The 17,481-nt window shown below is 39.5% G+C and overlaps 1 protein-coding gene across 6 annotated transcripts in view; it reads left to right on the forward strand.

Annotated features, from left to right (window-relative positions):
• The window catches only part of GREB1L (GREB1 like retinoic acid receptor coactivator), a 135,451-nt gene that overhangs the window by 53,246 nt on the left and 64,724 nt on the right, over positions 1 to 17,481 (forward strand). For all 6 annotated transcript variants that reach the window (XM_050708454.1, XM_035564096.1, XM_035564095.1 and 3 more), the window contains one exon: positions 4,632 to 4,735. The gene's annotated coding sequence lies outside the window, so the exon portion shown is untranslated. The remainder of the gene's footprint in view (positions 1 to 4,631; positions 4,736 to 17,481) is intronic.

Here is a 17,481-nt window from a genome sequence, read left to right on the forward strand (position 1 = left end):
AGGCAGGATATATTTTACTACTTTTGGTCCATATCTGATGCCAAGATCTCAAAGTATTTCAGGCTAAAGACTGAGATATTTTCAAGTTTTTTTCCTGCAAGGATGTTAACTGCAAACTCTGGTATTTGCGTCTTTGGTTCAGTCAGGTTGGAAGGAGCTTCGAAAATGTATCCCAGCCATAATAAGACTCAAAGTACAGTAGGGTTACTTGCCAAAACTGGATTCAGATACCAAAGCAGGAGGTGCCTGTAAATCTCCCAAACTTGTTTTTCTCACTGCTTTCTTGGCAGCTGTGGCATGCCTTGAGCCCTGCCGCTGTCCAAGAGGTGTGAATCCAGAGCGATGTGGACTGACTGGGCAGGCTGGGAGGCGATGGAAAATAGTCTTTTAGAAAACTCTTTCAGTTGTGTCTCAGTACTGTCGTTTTCTACATTTAATTGTTTTCTCCAGCTGAACGGGACATAATCAAACATTTCAGTGCAAGATCACTTGGTGGCTCAGAAAGGGAGAGGAACGGCAAAGGTAGCATGAGGCTGGAGTTGGGATGCCTCCATGGAGGCAACATGGTTTTCCTTCAGGAAAGACCAAATGTGGCTGGTTGTTAGTTATTGTACATACATTGGATGTCCAGAAAGCTACTGCATGGCATTCTATGGGAAAATCACCTATATTAAAAGTTAGGTATTTATACCTTACTTCTGTATCTACGGTCCGGTAGTTTGAGGCTGGCAATGCTATGAGAGCACAGCAGAAAAAAAGATTCCAGGTCAGGACAGGGACCTAAAATTGTAGCTCACCACAAAGATAACACAGTGAGTTAAAAGGAAAGAGAGAGATGGTTTCTGGTATTGTTGATCCTATAAAACATACAACCTCATTTTCTGCTAAATTAAAAGACAAACCATTATGCCTTGTCTAGCATGAGCCACTTTGAGGAGGAAAGTGCTTCTGGCTTCAACTTTCTGATGTTATTTTTTATTTTTGCAGCTGGTGAGCAGACAGAGAAACTGAAGTTACTTACTATTAAGAAATATGGCTAAAGAAGTGCATATTGTGATTTCCCCCAGACTTTACATTAAACAGAAGACGTTTGCTTAATAGGCCCCCTATCTTCGTCCTCGTTTTACAACTCCAGCTTTTATGTCCATTAACCTCGCATGCTGTCAGTCTCATGTACTGTAATGATGGTTATTTCCTGTAGTGTTTGAAAAACCGATCATGAGATGCTGTTTAAAGCTTTGCTGAGAGAGAGGGGATCTCTTCGCATCTCACTGCAGAGAAAGGATTCTCAGCATTTCTGGCATCACTTCTGCTGGTATGTCGCTGGGGATGTTAATATGAGCTTTTCTTTGTTAAGTAAGAGATCGGTAGCACAAGCCAGGACTGCTTCTCTCCCTGCAAGAAGTCCTGTTCCACTAACTGCATAAAGGACTCTGGGTGTATTTTGAAGCAGAGTTTTTTTCCATCGGTATTATTAGGCATAGAGGGTAAGTCTTAGTTTTGAAACAGACATTGTTCTGTAGACTGGTGTGTGGGTTTTAGCTGGAAAATCTATCATTCTAATTAAAAGAAAAAATCTAAATTGTGTGTGCTCAAATGTCAAAACAGGGCAGAGCTGTTACTTGCAAATTACAATTTGATCGAGTAGCTGTGCCATTCAAATAATCTTATTCCTGTACCACTATTTGTTCATCATATGCACAAACTTGTACTGTGATTATGTATTCCTTTAGAATTTAACAGAGAAACAGCTGGTCTGTAGGATGTGTAGATTTTAAGAAAATAATGTTTGTGTTTTGGTGAAAGACCTGCGTGCCACGTTACTGAAACTGTTTTGAAGTGCCTTCTTCCTCCACTAAATTCTGTAGGAATTTTGAGACAGCTTTTGTGTGAAATATTTCCACTCTGTCTGCGCCTCTTGATTTTTATCACATGTAGATTTTACAAAATCCTTCCATGGGGCGCTAGGAGAAAAAAAAAAAAAAAAGAAAGTAAAAAAGCTGTCAACAGCACTAACTACAGCTGCAACAAAACGAATACTCTTTTTGGCCTTTGATTGTGTCAGATTCCTTTTCTTTGCAATTGTTTTTCTTTTTTCACTTGGGAGAGGTTTATGGTGCTGTGTCCATCAGGACAACCCTGTCTTAGGGTTGAAGTTGTATTTCTCTCCGAGTTCCTAGAGGTGATGTTATCTTTTGTTCGCTCAGCAGTATGGTCATTCCTAAGAGCATCTGTCACTTGAGGCATTGTAAGATGGATGAGTCTCAAGTGAACTGCTGGTTGAAGCAAATGGTGAAAATAAGAAAAGCCGAGGGGGCTGGGGTTTTCAGAGGGGACAGACAACAAGGAAGCACTGTTAGAAATCAAAAGTAAGCCAGGCAATAGTGGAAGAAAGAGCCAAGATGGATCACACGTTACCATATCCCACGAGTCTTGGAAACTAAGGCAGGGGCTGATATATTCCGAAGAGATCTTCTATGTCTTGATGAAAATGCCATTGGTTCACCTCCTGCTTGCAAATAAGGGAGGACCAGAAGGATATGATCTGAAAATCAGAGGAAGAAATTGTATTTTTGTTACATTGTGCTGTAAGGCTAAGAGAAATCAATACTGCCAATAACCAGAAGAAGGGTTCCCGATGCGTTGTGTTCCTTAAATAGCGTGTGAGAATCTTTCGGTACTGAGGGGGTACATGACAGCAGGAAATCAAAGTTGTTCATATCTGTAGGTTTGCTTTTGGAAAAAGGGGAAACTTAAAATTCTTAGTTTGTATTTCAAAGACCACTTAGAGTTTTAAAACAGGGAAGATCCAGCACAGTATCTCCGACGCAGCTGGGCTAATTGAGTTAGACATTTTAATGGGAAGAAAATGATGGAAAAACCCCACACCCCAAGCACCAAGAAAACTGCCCCCAAAGCACTAACAGGCAAGGCCGGCCCCCCGAAACGAGCAACGGTCTGTGTTTGCGAAAGCAGCCAGCCGCGAACAAAAGGCACAGCCCAGTGTGTGTCAAGGTTTGGGAAGGGTCCAGGAGGATCTCGGCTTGAAAAATTATTTTGTCACACTATTGGCATTGGTCCATAAGGGGAAGCACTGGCTGAAAGGCGAAGAAATTAAGATGATTAGAAGCTTTAAAGCGTCACAAATGGTAGAGTATCTCTCTTCTCAATGGATGTAAATAATAGATGAAAGACTAAGGGTGACAACAAAGGATCAGGGCGTTTAAGAGAATGTGTGCAGCCTGAATAGAGGTCCGTGGCCTAGGGCCAAAGGTCCTAGCTTTGAGTGTAATTAGAAGAAAATACAAAAATGTCATTACTAGCAGGTGAAATGTTCAGCACGTGTCCGAAAAATAGCAATTTCAGACCCAGGAGCTGCTGGAATTGGATTACTGACGTTCTGTGATCATTAAAGTCTTTGCAGAGCCCTACAGTTTGGTCAGGAGCCGTGCACGTTAACCTTGTTGGCCATCTGTGATAGATTTGCTGCTGGCGTGGCGGGGATGCGTAGTGCGGGGTAACATCGGTGGTCCCTGGGAATAGAGTTGTTCAAATGTCGTACCCCAGAATACAACAATCCTGAACAAAACCCTTTTCCTGGTAAGAGGTAAGGGTTAGAGTTGCTGTCTTAAATAGGTTGATTTTTAAAAATAGGAGGAGGGGGAAGAAGCCTAAAGCCATATTGCTTTTGATCTTAAAACCTGAATTATAGACTTATATCTAAAAGAGTTGCATTTGTTCTGGTTTTGACAACCGATCCAAAGCTGTGGCACCAGCTTTAAGCCTAAAATCCCATTTGTGAGCAGTAGGGCAAATTCCTTTAAATCTTTTGGCTAAATATTGTCCATTTCTATTAAGAAACCAAACCAGCTTGTATGCCTAAGAACGACTTGTCACAGTTCAGTCAATAATAACTTAATTTAAAGCTTTTCCTGATGTTAATTACTGTCCTATACAGCCCTCACTGTTTTAGGAGGAACTGCTCTGCCTGCTACTTGCAACAACCCTGTTGTCATTCTTCTGGGTATTTCAGGTGCCTTCTCTTTTATGAACTACAATTTCTGTTAGAAATGAAATTCCTTCATGGGATGTCAAAAAGGAGAGCAGCCAGCAAAATGTGATTTCATTTTGAACATTGATCTCTAGTTTGGAGTAGATAACTGCTCTCCCATTTACTTTGTTTCTTTTTAAACAAAGAGTAGAATTATTGTTTCTACATTATCATTTATTTTTGTTGTTTCTGTTACAGTTTCTTATATTGATGTGGTAAGTTTCTAATATTTTGTACAGCAACCAACATCAGAAATGTACAGATACCATAATAAGCTTGTACTTTTCCTCTGGTATAATACAGGAAAGAAGCAATGCAGCTTCAAACAAGTATTCTTATAAACAAAAACACATTTTTAATACAGTCAGTTTGCACACAGGAATTAAAATAGGAACTTCAGACAAATGCATTAGGGACCTGGATGATCTGACAACCCACCCACTCCATGGCCCTCCCTTCCCCACCCTAGTTCAGTTTTTGCCCAGACCAGGTGTAGATCAGCAGGTTTTGTTGGCTCGTTATAAACTATATGCTGGAACAACTCATTCTAAATTTTTTTTTCTCCTTTCTTATTTTTCAGGTGGTCAGGAGTTATAGACAGCTTCGCAGCAAGGCTTCACAAACTCTTAGCTGCATCCTTTAATCATGACTACATTTCAGATAGGCTAAAAGGAATCCAAGAAGGTACAGTATTTGCCTTTCCTAACAGAGAACATGTGGTGTGTTTGTTTAACATCTACGCTTTCAAGTGCATTGACTACATTTTAAGAATGGTGTGGACTGTAAATAACTATTTTATTTTGCTTTGATCGTGTACATACTTTAAGTTCTTCAAAGAAGGCTGGTATATGCTTCCATTTTTTCTTATATATCCACAGTGAGCTCAACTTTGTTATTTAATGGCAGTTCTTTTGAAGCTGTAATGATTTTCTTCTGGTATTTTACTTAGAGGCACTGCAAATACCTAAGCTACTCGCTAAATGTATGTTTTATGCACTTGGAGGGTGGATGTTTGTTTGTTTGTCCTCTCAAAGGGTTTAAAACAAATGGGAAGAAGAATGCAGATCTTTGTAACGATCGGGATAGATTTGTGCTTCCAACTGAGATTCTCACAAGCGTGTTTTCTGACTTCTTAAAGGGGGAGGCTTGTCTTAGTACACAATATTGGGCTTGCATAGTTTCTCGTTGCATTTAAATAGCCAGTGTACCCAGAAGGCTGAAGATGCTTTATGACCTCTTGTATCCCTGGGGCAAGGGCAGCGTGGAGGCCCAGCAGAGCGAGGGGGTCATTGCCACCGCCCAGGCCCCGAGTGGCCCGTGCGGGGTCCCAAAACCTGGCTGCGGGAAGGTTTTCCGTGGCAACATCTGGACTGTGGTAGAAATCTGTAAGAGGGGGGAACCTCCAGCTTTTTGCTTCCCCAGGTGCCAGGAGGAAGCAGCCTTCACCCCGTTGGTGGGGGGGAGGCAGATCCTGTGGCCCTGAAGTTAGGCCTAAACAATTGCGGAGGTCAAAGGACAGCTGAGTGCGGTCAATGAGACACCCTGGGGTGTATTTTGTTACTTAGTAAAAGGAGCAGCATCCTAAAACCTTAAAGGATTCTCTTGAAAATCTGTGTTGTGAAAAGGTTTTATGAGTCTGATGGCAAAAAGTGCTGATTTAGCTAAGGAATGCTTTCTTTTGTCTAAATGAAAGGCTAATCCTTACCAAATGTTGGCAGCTATTATAGCGCAGTCAATGCAGGTCTGAAAGGACAGTTAGAGTAGAAGCGTACTTCGGTATCCCAAATGTTTATCATTTTAAAGGTTCTGTAACTGAAAAGATTTCTGAACTTTCACCTTTTGATCCTAAAATTTGATCAAAAAGTAAAAAGTAAACCCCATCACTTAGAAATTAAAAGGCTTTGCTCCTTAGGGAGCTGCGCCAGCCGTCACCCTGTATCTCCCCAGAGATTTGCTTTAGATCATCAGGATTCAGCCTTGTATAAATTATAACTTTTTAATCTGATAACACGTATTAATTGGTTGAAAATATATTTTTGGCTGGTCTTGAGCAATATTTGCTGCTCGTGTTGTAACGCTCACAAAAATGTTTAGTTTTTGAGTAATTCATTCCTATAATTTGTTCAGCACTATCTTCCTTTAAAGTGACAGATTATTAACACTTACCATTTGTCCTAGAAACAGATAAGAAATCAATGTCAGAGCCAAGACCTTGTAAATAACGAGAAGGGAAATGTAATGATGGCTGTCTTCACAAGAAAGGTGGTGGGGGAAGGACAGTGCATGTGGCAGAAAAGGTTCAGTGCTTTTTGTTTTCCTTTGGAAAGGGGGGTGGCTGCAGGACACAACCCAGGGTCTCCGACTCTTTGGCCCTACTGTCTTACACAAACAGTCATTGTCAAATTAGGAAGAAAAAGATACGTGGGAGCCAGCGTTTTTATAGTTACAAATGTGGTGGTTCATTGCAAACTTTTAAAAAGTGCCATAAGAAGAGTGAAAAAGAAGAAACTGCGTAATTTTCAAAGGGGGGGGGAAACAATGAGCAAAGAACTTAACGAACAGGTTTTTTTCTTTTCTTTTTGGAAAGAAACTTGCTTGCAAGTTAGGGCTCTCCAAAGAGCTTAATTTTTAAACTCTTTTAAAGTACTATCTACAGATGCTTAGCAGTGATTTATGTCAAGGTTAAGGCACCTTTAAACAAATAAAGTTGTGAATGGATAAACCGACTAAAATACAAATCGCCTATTAAACACAGATGATATTGGTAGAGCATTCAAGTTGCCACAAAACTGACACATGTCTTGAAATTCTTCTGATAACCCCTTCTAAACTCATCAGGAAATGATAGCGTGTGTGTTTGAGGGGTACACAAGGGAGCGGACTGATAGGATAGAGATGGAAGGTCAGGCCTTAACTTTGACTTTCTAGGCTTCAGCTTAATTCTTTTGCAATAAGGCAATAGCAAATGAAGAAAGAATTAAGGTGATTTATTTATCAATGAGATTGGGCTGGCTTTTGCCATAGGAACTCAATAAGATGTCTGTTTACAGCTTTATCCCTGTAAATATGAATATCCTATTTTAAATCTATATCTATATGGAATTAAGGGGTATATAAAATCAGCTATGTGATTAAGCCACTTAGAAAAATATGTATTTAAGCTGGAATATTTAATGTTGTTTATTTTTTTTATATAAAATCATATAATTTGTTAATAACAGATTGTTTATAATAATTATTTTAATTTTGTTTATTTTGTTGGAGTAATTTATTTACTCAAAATATGTAAAATGGAATTATGTGTTTTATTAAGATTTTTTTCTCATCTACTAGAGAAAATTGTTCTGTATCTCTGAAATCTTTATCAGTGTCATTTTTTTCCCAAGCGGATTCTAGCCCAGAATGAGAATATTGCACATAATGTTTTTCTGTGACTGCTGCCACAGCAGAAGATAAATACTAGGAGAGCTATTTTCTTCATACTGAATGTCAGTATTCACTGGAAGTTTTATATGAGTGCTTTCAAGAGTGCATAGAACCAGTGAATTTTTTGTATTACTGACTCACTAAACCTTAATAGCAGCTTTCGGAATCAAAATTGCCTCTGCTAGCATGTTTATGTTGCAGATAAATTAAGCCCAGTTTGTAAACATCCTTAAGACTTCTCCTTTTGGGAGAAAAACAAGTAGAGAAGCACATCCGATGTCTCAAATAAATAATGTACTTCATTATCTTTTTTTCTTCTTCCAAGACATAAAGTCCCCATACACAATATGTCAGAGCAAGTAATGAATTGCATCTCAGAACAAATACAAGCATTAAAATTTTGAAATTTTCTATTAAGTGCTAATAATATGTAATTTTGAATTTTTACATCTTTTAGGTAAAGGCCGAGGTTTTTCTTTGTCAGATCTAAATGGCATTATGTGAATACCCAGAAACGGGTATTTTTCCCACAAATACCTATTGGGATTCCAAAGCATCTAGTTAAGAGTAGCTTGAATGTCAAAGTTTTTCCTTTTAGATATATCCTCTAGATGTGATGTTAATGTTTTCTTCTGTTGATTGCCTGTTTGTGGAAAATTTCATCTTAACTGAAAGCTTGGATGTTGCAGAAGGCCTAGCAGTGATGTGCATCTTTGATCTCAAACAGGGGCTGCCTCTGGTAATTTCAGAGATTCTTGGCAGAGCTTTGTTTATTTTACAGAAGAATTTGTGGTATTCTGGGGAGGGGAGAAAGTAGTCAGCTTTGACACATGATAAACACATGTTGCAGAAAAGGAAAAGGAAGAACTCTACAAAGCACTCCACACTTTGAAGTTCATTTCCACTAAAATTCTGTGAGAAATTAATTGTGATTTTTTTTTTTTTAATTGAAACTCTATGAGCAGTATAAACAAGACTCAGCAGTGGCACCACAAAAAAAAAGTCCATGCAATATTTAACTAAAGATTGTGGCTTTAAGCTGATTGCTATGGTTTTGACCTATGCAAGGTTTTCCTGTTTGTTTAGTGCTTTGCTTTTTGCATAGAAGTGGCCATGAAAGCAGCTTTATTATTTGTCTCTGCATCACTGACTAAAAGTGGCTGCAGAAGAATGCTGTCAGCTATGCCGCTGCATCTGCAGACTGCATGGGAGTTTCAGAAACTATTTGCTTGTTCCATTTTAAAATGTATTCAGAGATATCAGATGAGCAGAAATATAATCATTTTGACCTATTTGAAAACAATGTTTTTGGAAGAGTTGCACAGGAACGTGCTCCGAGTAGACTCAACAGATATTCTGACCCAGCCTTCCTGCAAAAGAAGAGGGACTTGTTTCCACCTTTGTTGGTTCGTTTTTAGGGATGATCATTTCCAAACCTCATAAAAACAAGAACTCTTTTTCAGACTTACCTTGTTTTCAGTCAGGGCTTTAGGGAGGAAGAGAGTCATTTTTTGAGAGAGGTGAGAAACGAGCAACCCACCTAGCCGCCTTTAATCCATATGTTTTAGTGAAGGCAGTTTGATTTCTCAAGACATACTTTATTACTCCTTGATTTAATTTTACTTTTTAGTCTAGAAATCTGTGTTATGGATTAATTTAATAACATTACGAGAGAGGGAGAGGAGCAAAACTTTATGGTGCTTTTGGCACTGCTTTTGGCAGGAATACGCATTTTGCAGATGAAGAAGTGGGAAAGGCAGTGTGTGAGGTTCTTGGCTGCAGGGTGTCCTCATTTGTACCGTCTCACAGACATGCCCTGGCTGCAGAGCTCGTCTGGTTTTCGAGGTGGTAACCCCAGCAGGAGACTGGCCCTGAAATGCCTCTCAGGTTTGCATATTTGAGGAATTGCCACATGACAATTCCAGCTCTGGGGGTAAAAAAGGGTTGCTTACAGCAAAAGAAAGGACAGTTTACAAAGTTCTACTACGGAGCTTCATTTTTAGTCTTTTACAGCTGTCACAAACCAGAACAGGCATCAGATAACATGAAGGTTGGAAAAACAAAGTACTCAGTAGATATTCCTGAAGAATTGGGTCATCTCTGTTTGGAAAGTTTAAAGAACCAATGTAATCTGTATTACCATTATGCCTTAGAAAGATGTTTTTAATAGCGTCAGTTAGTGCATGATGTTGGAATTAAGAATTATTGGAATAAGTAACATCTCTGCAAGATGTATAGTAATTATTTTCTGTTGCTTGGAAGTAAAAATTTCTCTGTCTCCCTTATTTAGTAGTTAGCACGTGAGTGAAAACGGAAAAAAAAAAGTGTTGGGAGAAAATGCTTTTACTGCAGTTGTAGCTGACTAGGTTGATTTTTAGTAAAGATTTTAATGCTTGTACTGTGTAATCTGATGTTGAGAGTTGGGATGTGTCAGAATAGATTATGTTTTAGCTTCTATTTTCTGTATGTTTGTAGTGAATTTTTATGCCTTTTTTTTTTCTTTATAAAAAAGATGGAGAGCAACTTTTTGCTCAGGCAGACAATGGCAGGACAGGGGGGAATGGTTTTAAACTAAAAGAGGGGAGATTTAGATTAGAGTTTAGGAGGAAACTCTTCACTCAGAGGGTGGTGAGGCACTGGCACAGGCTGCCCAGAGAAGCTGTGGATGCCCCATCCCTGGCGGTGTTCAAGGCCAGGCTGTATGGGGCTTTGGGCAACCCGGTCTGGTGGGAGGTGTCCCTGCCCATGGCAGGGGGGTTGGAACGAGGTGGTCCTGAGGCCCCTTCCAACCCAAACCATTCTGTGATTCTATGATTTTCTATCAAACAGCATCATCTCAGCAGTCTTTAAAATGTCAATCAGTGTGTGTGTGCATCAGTTCTCAGGTAAATGCCAGCTTATGCATGCAACAAGTAAATAGCATGACCCATCATGTTTAAGACTTAGTTTTTTTGCAGCATAGGCACCTAAGGATTTACAGTAATTTACATACATAGTTTGCTAAGCTATAGTGCGAAGTAATTTACATACATAATTTGCTAAGTTATAGTGCAAAGTCATACTGAAAACAATAAAACAACAGTGTGTGCAAGAAAAAAAAAGAATGGTGATTTTTGTTAGTCCAGTGGTGTTGAGTTGATCACAAACTTTACTGATAAGGCATTCAAGTGATGTTTGGGGTTGTAGGGGAAGTGCTCAGCTTCTACACAATCAGGCCACAGAAGCTTAATAAACCATCAGCACTTTAATTTTTACTAGCAATGCAAATTGAGATGAGTTCTCCATTTTATGTCACTATACATCTCCCTTGAAACACTGGTAACTTTCACTTTCTCAGGATAGAAGCAACCCCTCAGGGAAAAAATACATAATTCACAAAAGTAAACAATTTTAGGGATAGTTATCAACATTAAAATTGTTGACAGATATGGATTTGTATTTCTTTCATACTTGGAAAGATACAAGACTGTTCATAGAGTTTCTAAGTCACAGAAATTTTTAAAAATCCTTTTTTTTTTAATGTGGTATTATTTATGTTCCACTGAAGTAAACGTATATCTACCTTAAAACCACAGCTTTAAATTAGTTAACTGATGTGACTGAGCCTTTTACATTACAGATTAATGTAAACTGCATAAACACAAACCATATCTGTCTGTAGTGTTTCTAATTAATTTGTTTTAATTAGCAGTCACTAAATGTTTGTTAGCTAGCAGCTTACAGTAAGATCTGTGTATTACTGATAGAATATGTTTTGTCAGTGAATGCCTGTATATCCGAACGTATGAAAACTATATATATAAAACAACAACAAAATTTCAGTGTAATTCTTTTAGGTTTGGAAACAGGTGCACATTTGGGATCAGAAAAACATTTCAGTTTTGCTACATTCAGTTACAGTAATTTCAATAGTTATTACATTAATTACTTAGGTACTACATTATTTTTATCTGCAATGGTGTTAGCAGTGATAGCCAAAAGGATTAAAACCTGTAACTTTCCTAATCATGCTAAGACATTAAGTTGTTGGGAGAGTAAATCAAAATTCATATCTGCAGCTAATTGCAAAATCAAAATTACACAGCAAAAGCATGCGTTGATCCTAGAGTTGAAACTAAGCATCATTACTGATTTAGTTATATTGCAGTGGCATTAATAATGTGGTTAATAGTCCTGTTGATTTATGGGGGGAGAGACCATAAAGGCTGAAAGCTATGTATGAGTGCATGTGCTCTAAGGAGGCAGGATGAGGTTTTCAAAAGTACTCCTTGGTGGTTTACTTGTGCTGCCTCTGCAATCAGTGTGTGAGCATACAAGTGTGAGCACATGCTTCTCTTAAAGTGAGGAAGTCTTTTAACATTACCGAAAACTCAAAATGAAAAGCTAGATTTTTAGGGCGATAACATTTTAATTTTTTTTGGAAGCTTTTCTGTTGAAAGAAATGAGAAAATGTACTTTGTCTGTTGAAGGTAGAATTACATAGAATTGTTCCATTCCCTGTGTACATGGTGGAAGTAGCATAAAAGGATTTGTTCCAGCTTCCACAAATGAATTTAAAAAACCCAAGAAAACCTTCACAGTAATTTCTTTGCTAATTTCATAACGTCATTTAAACGACTCTAAAAAGCCTTGCAGTCAGAATGGGTTAAATCAGCATAATTAACTTTTGAAAGCTTCTGTATCATGAAGGACTTAGACCTGTTCACATAAGGTACATGCTCTACTATATCATCTTCTCATTCACGGTTATATGCTACTATACTTTACTTTTTTACTACGGGTAACTTACATTTTATTAACTCTTCCACTCTTTTATAGCCCTTACGGTCAAATTTGTTGTCATCTTCCTGCGCTTGTCCTGTATTGCAAAACTTTCCATGAAACACCAATGGGGAAAGACTAAAAAGAATCATTTTTAAAAACTGTAAGCATAAACTGCAGTTTATTTATGGTTTCTAATTAGATTCCTTTTTCCACAGTAGGAAGGCAGAGGAGGAATAACTGGGGAAATGTATTTGTGAAAGCTTTTGTTAGTTTGTTTGGTTTTTGTTGAGGGAGTTGTGAACAGCTGTGTGGATGAGAGTGTGAAGGAGACAGTAAATGTCCATGGGCGCATGCAAGTGGTGACAGGACATACAGTTCTTATTTGTAGCCGAGCGTTTGCTTGCAGAAGACATTCTTAGCACGTGAAGCCTGTCTGTGCATTTACAGCAGCTGTCCTAAGGGGTTCCTTGATTCGGAGCAGCCTGCCAAATGGTATCAGTTTCAAGTTTTGCTCCATTAATATTCCAATCTATTTATAATACTTTCAGTAGTTTTCCTGTATTCAGGTATATATTTCCTTAAATGCTTCTAACATAGTGTTGTTTATTCACAGAGACTAGCCCTCCATGATTTTTGTGTATTGTGCAGTCATTGTAGGTGAGCTCGCATACACTAAATAGCGAGATCAAATGTTTTCTTCCATCTGTTTGTTGCATCTGTTTACTGAGGAAATGGTATCACATGAAGCTTGGCACATGCTTAACCCTTAAATAATCTCAGTCTTCACAAGAGGACTGTGTTCAGCATCCCCAGAGCACCGACTCGAACAATATTTCTCTTGTGACACGTGAGTTCAGACTACCTGGGATGTGGCATCTGTTTTCTGGGTGGGAGCCATGGCCTGAAGAAAAGTAAAGCCAGCGCAAGCTCTGTGTTATTCAACTCATAAAGCTTTACCTGTGGGAATCTGGCAAATGATTTTCAGCTCCATTTGGGGATAAGAAGGACTTGCTCTTGACAGTTCTACATAGTTTTATTCTGACCACACAAACTGAAATTTGAAATAGTACTTGAAAACTTCAGACTTGCAAAAGATTGCATCTACAGATTCTGAGAGGGTTTTACCAGAGCATGTGAAAGATGAAGGAGAACGCAGGATGTTAGGCTGTGAACACGAGTGCTGAACTCGTAACTTAACACTACTGAACTACGGTTTCGTAAAACTTGAGCTTCACTTTGGGAGACTTCTGTTACATAGCACCTCACAATATACTCTTAAGTTTGATTGCAGTTGTAAACTCCTCTTGAGTTTACAAGCAAACTCCTACTGCTTGGGAAATTATACTGTTAAAAGGAACTAAGGAGACATTCTGAGTTCCAAATAGAAGAGATGAGGTTGAGTTTCAATTTCTATTTTTTGGTTGTTTTTCCTTTTTTTTTGGCCTCAGTGCTCCATCAATGAATTTTTAAAAATGCAATTCTGACTTTATTTTTGCAGTATTCGAGGGTTGAAGTTGGTATCATTATGCTTATTAGTTCAACTTACTAATACCCTTCTGAATTCAGGTGTGAATCTCACTTTTAGTATGTTTATTATTTCATGAACAGTGCCTGAAGACTATAGGGATAGTCTGGCATCAGAAGGGATGGAGCAGTCAGGGTGTAGCAGCCTCTTTATTAGCACCACTTGTGATCTGCTTTCTGTTTCATGTTGCGGGGTAGCCATTTATCCGCCTCTGGCCAAGGAATTGTCCAAATCCCAGGTAATCTGATGCAATACTCCAAGTGCAGATACTACAAATTAAGTAATGAGAGGAGGAACCTTGTCAGGAAAAAAAAGTGTTCTTGGTCTTTCTCATTCCTCACTCAGATATTGTAGTGATAGTGTCAGGCTGAAAGACTATATTTTAAGTGATATAAGACGTTATTGATAATGACTGAAATATATGAAATGAAAATACGAAAATATTTTCATATAATGAAAAAAAAAATAAAAAGGAAAAGGAAACACCACTGTAAACAGTCAGTACAAACTAATCAGTAATTTTTCCTGTAAGGCTTTGTGAATGAATGGTCTGTCGCTCACCACCTAAAACTGTAAACTCTTTTACAGTTGAGCTTGAATATCCCTAAGACAGACAAAAGCAGGGTGAGAATCTCAGGATCATGACAGGACTGTGGAGGGAGGGGGAAGGATCTTAGAAAGTCTGTGGGATAAGGGGTCTGTTAATGAGAACACTTTGTCTTGGACTCTTGCATTGACCCTCACGTAAGTCTTTCCCCACTCAGTGCTGCAGTTAATGCTGGGTATATATTTCTGTCATTGTAGCCTACACTTTTAATTAGCATATATACTTGTTACTGTTGTTGTTTACTGTCATCCTTTCTGCTGCATGTATGTTCATGATAGATGCTAATGATTCCCTAATGTAAAAAAAAAAAAAAAAAAAAAAGATGACTCTCAGAACATCAATAAGGATGATGCAAATAGTAGAAAATGCTAGATGTACCTGAAACAACCAGTTCCCAAACAATTTTACAGTATAAATAGATGCCTGGTCTCTCTTTGCCTAAGATGACCCTTTGAGATACAGAAGCTGTCCTGGGCCTGGCAGTGCCTTTGTCAAGGAACTTGCTTTCTTTCCCTTTGAAGAGAAACTTTTCTGTGGGGTTAGGCCAGATCAGAAGTCAGATTATGTGTTTTGGAGAATACAATTACATCATTAGGTTAAACACAAAGTAAGGACTTGATAGAGCCGACTTAATGGAGGGTGTTTGCATCAGATTCATCATTCGCTATCAGGTAATTGTGAAATTGCTTTAAGCCATAACAACAACACTCACCCCCTCCCTCATCCTCCAGTTCAGTTCCTCTCCTTTAAAGTTTCTGGGGTCATGACCCACCTGGAGGCCAAATATGTGGTATCTGGTGTACTGAATGATCTGATTATATTTTTACTAGCAAAGCCTTCAACTCAGTATGTAGATCTACTCGGAAGAATTACTGGGTAACAGTCCACTTTCAGGAGGTTACTCGTTTTTTTTTTTTTTTTTTTTGGAGGGGTAGTATGTACAGGGCCACAGTCACCTATTTTTCTAACTAGAATGAGTTTGTAGTGTTTACAGTACTCAAATGCTGCCAGTCTTCTGGAGCTGTAAGGAAGCTGGGCTCTGCTTCTTGAACATCCAGTGTCCTGTTTCTGCACAGATCTCTTGAAACCTGGATGACTGCATAGGACCAGATTATTTGCTTGAACTGACAAGACTTTCTTATAAATTCAGCGTCTGTGGTTGAAAGAGTCATTCAAATTTCCCTGTGTACTTCGCAGCACAGTTAAGCGATGCAGAGCTAAAATCCATCATCTTTGAAATTTTTTGTTACCTTACTTCCATTTCTGTCTGCCTTGATGGAAGCGCCCGGCAGTCCTAGTTTTGCTTTCTGTAAATGATGTCCATATTTAATTTCTGATTAAAGCCTACAGCATTAATGCTTCTCCGCTTGCCTTCAGGTTAGTGGAATTTCAGGACTGCCTCGTTCATGTCTCTTTGTAAGGACCCCAGTTCAGATGTGAGGGCCGCCTTGCAGCTCTGCTGTAAGGCAGCTCTCTAACTCCAGCAAATCTCTGTTAATCCTCCAGTTCAGTGCTGGGCCACTGCAAAGAAGGCGTGAAGTAGGCTTAGTAAATCTGCTTTGAAGAAGCACAGCAGCAGTGGAGACACTCGGGATGTGTTGGGTAGGGAGTCATGATGGCTTAGTGTCAGGATCTTTGCAGAGAAGTACCCTCAGAGTGATAGAGCCGGGAAACCTTAGGAAATTCTCCTCTATCTCATGTTTTGCCTCAGATTTCAGTTTGAAATTGTTTCATTTTAATTGTATCTTTTAGTTTCTCTGTAGTAAGTTTTAAGGACATTAATAAAAATTGCCTGACTGGAGTTGCAGGATTGGTGAGATAGAGGAGATGAGTGAACCTTCTTCCTTTTCTGGGGAGAGAATGAGAAAAGTGCAGCAGCAAATCTTACTACACGTATATACTCTACATAACACACATAATAACATCCTGCACAGTCCAGTCCAAAACAGAGCTCATAATGCTGCTAAGGTCAGAGTAGACCACAGACTTAATTTGCAGAAATTGAAAAACAAAAGACAACTTCTAAATTCTGTAGGTGGCATGGGGAAGAGGGTTGGAGGCTGGGAATCTCACCATCTCTGGGCTAAACTAGATGCAGTTAGTGTGCATGTAGATATGAGAAGAATTATTTGCCCCCAGATGAAACCTCTTGCCTGTTAGGGACCTCTGTGTGAGTCTGAGTGGGCTTTGGAGTAGGTTCATGGTTCGGTGTAGTACGGCTGGATGCAGGATGGTGGGTGTCAGGGTGGGCACTGGTGTACTCGTGTTGACAGAAGAAAAATAGGCATCTGAGATTAGGGAGGATTTCCTTAATCATGTCCAACACTGTTTATTTTTTTTTTTAACCAATGTGGGAACACAGGGTAGACAAATTACTTGGATAACTTTTTTTTTCTTTTTTTCTTTTTTTTTTAAATAATGGGCAGTTGTATTAAATCGTTAGTTTTGGCCACATTTTAATGCAGGGACAACAGGTACCTGTTTGCACAACATAATTGGTTTTTTTTTCCTCCTTTATTTTTTCCCTTCAACCCCCACCACTTTATTTTTCCCCCCAACTCTTTGCTGCATCCTCAGAGCCCCTCCACACAGACACATTCCTGGAGCGGCTGCTGCCACTGCAGCGGTGCGCTCGCTGCCATGCTTCCTAATTACACCAGGCATTTAGGGTAGATTCAAAAGCAGAAACATGAAGGCACTAATGTTTTGAACTGGTGCCTGTGGCTTTGGGGCAGGCTGGATCGGAAGGCTGGACGCTGAGAGCTGCTTTCTGTCAGAGGGAGGGTCTCTTCAGCCCCTCTCCTCAAGCCCCTCCTCTCCCCCCAGCTCCCTTGAACTCCACATGAGGCCCAGCTGTCCTAATGGCCTCAGGCGGTGTTAGGACATCAGCTGCCCAGCTCTGGCTTTCTGGCGCTGGTCTCTGTGGGCCCTAGCTTCCCCTGCCACAACTGAGCGACTGCTGTGCTGCTGCCACTCCTCCCCGTGCCACTTGCCCTCACGGTACCTCTGCCTGCTCCCTCATGCATCCGAGACAAGCCTTCCTCCCACCCCATTTCCATGCTGCAGAGAGGCCCATTCCTAAGCCTTCCTTCACTTGGCATTTTCAAT

Source organism: Cygnus atratus, chromosome 2 (assembly GCF_013377495.2).
Source record: "Cygnus atratus isolate AKBS03 ecotype Queensland, Australia chromosome 2, CAtr_DNAZoo_HiC_assembly, whole genome shotgun sequence".
NCBI lineage: Eukaryota > Metazoa > Chordata > Aves > Anseriformes > Anatidae > Cygnus > Cygnus atratus.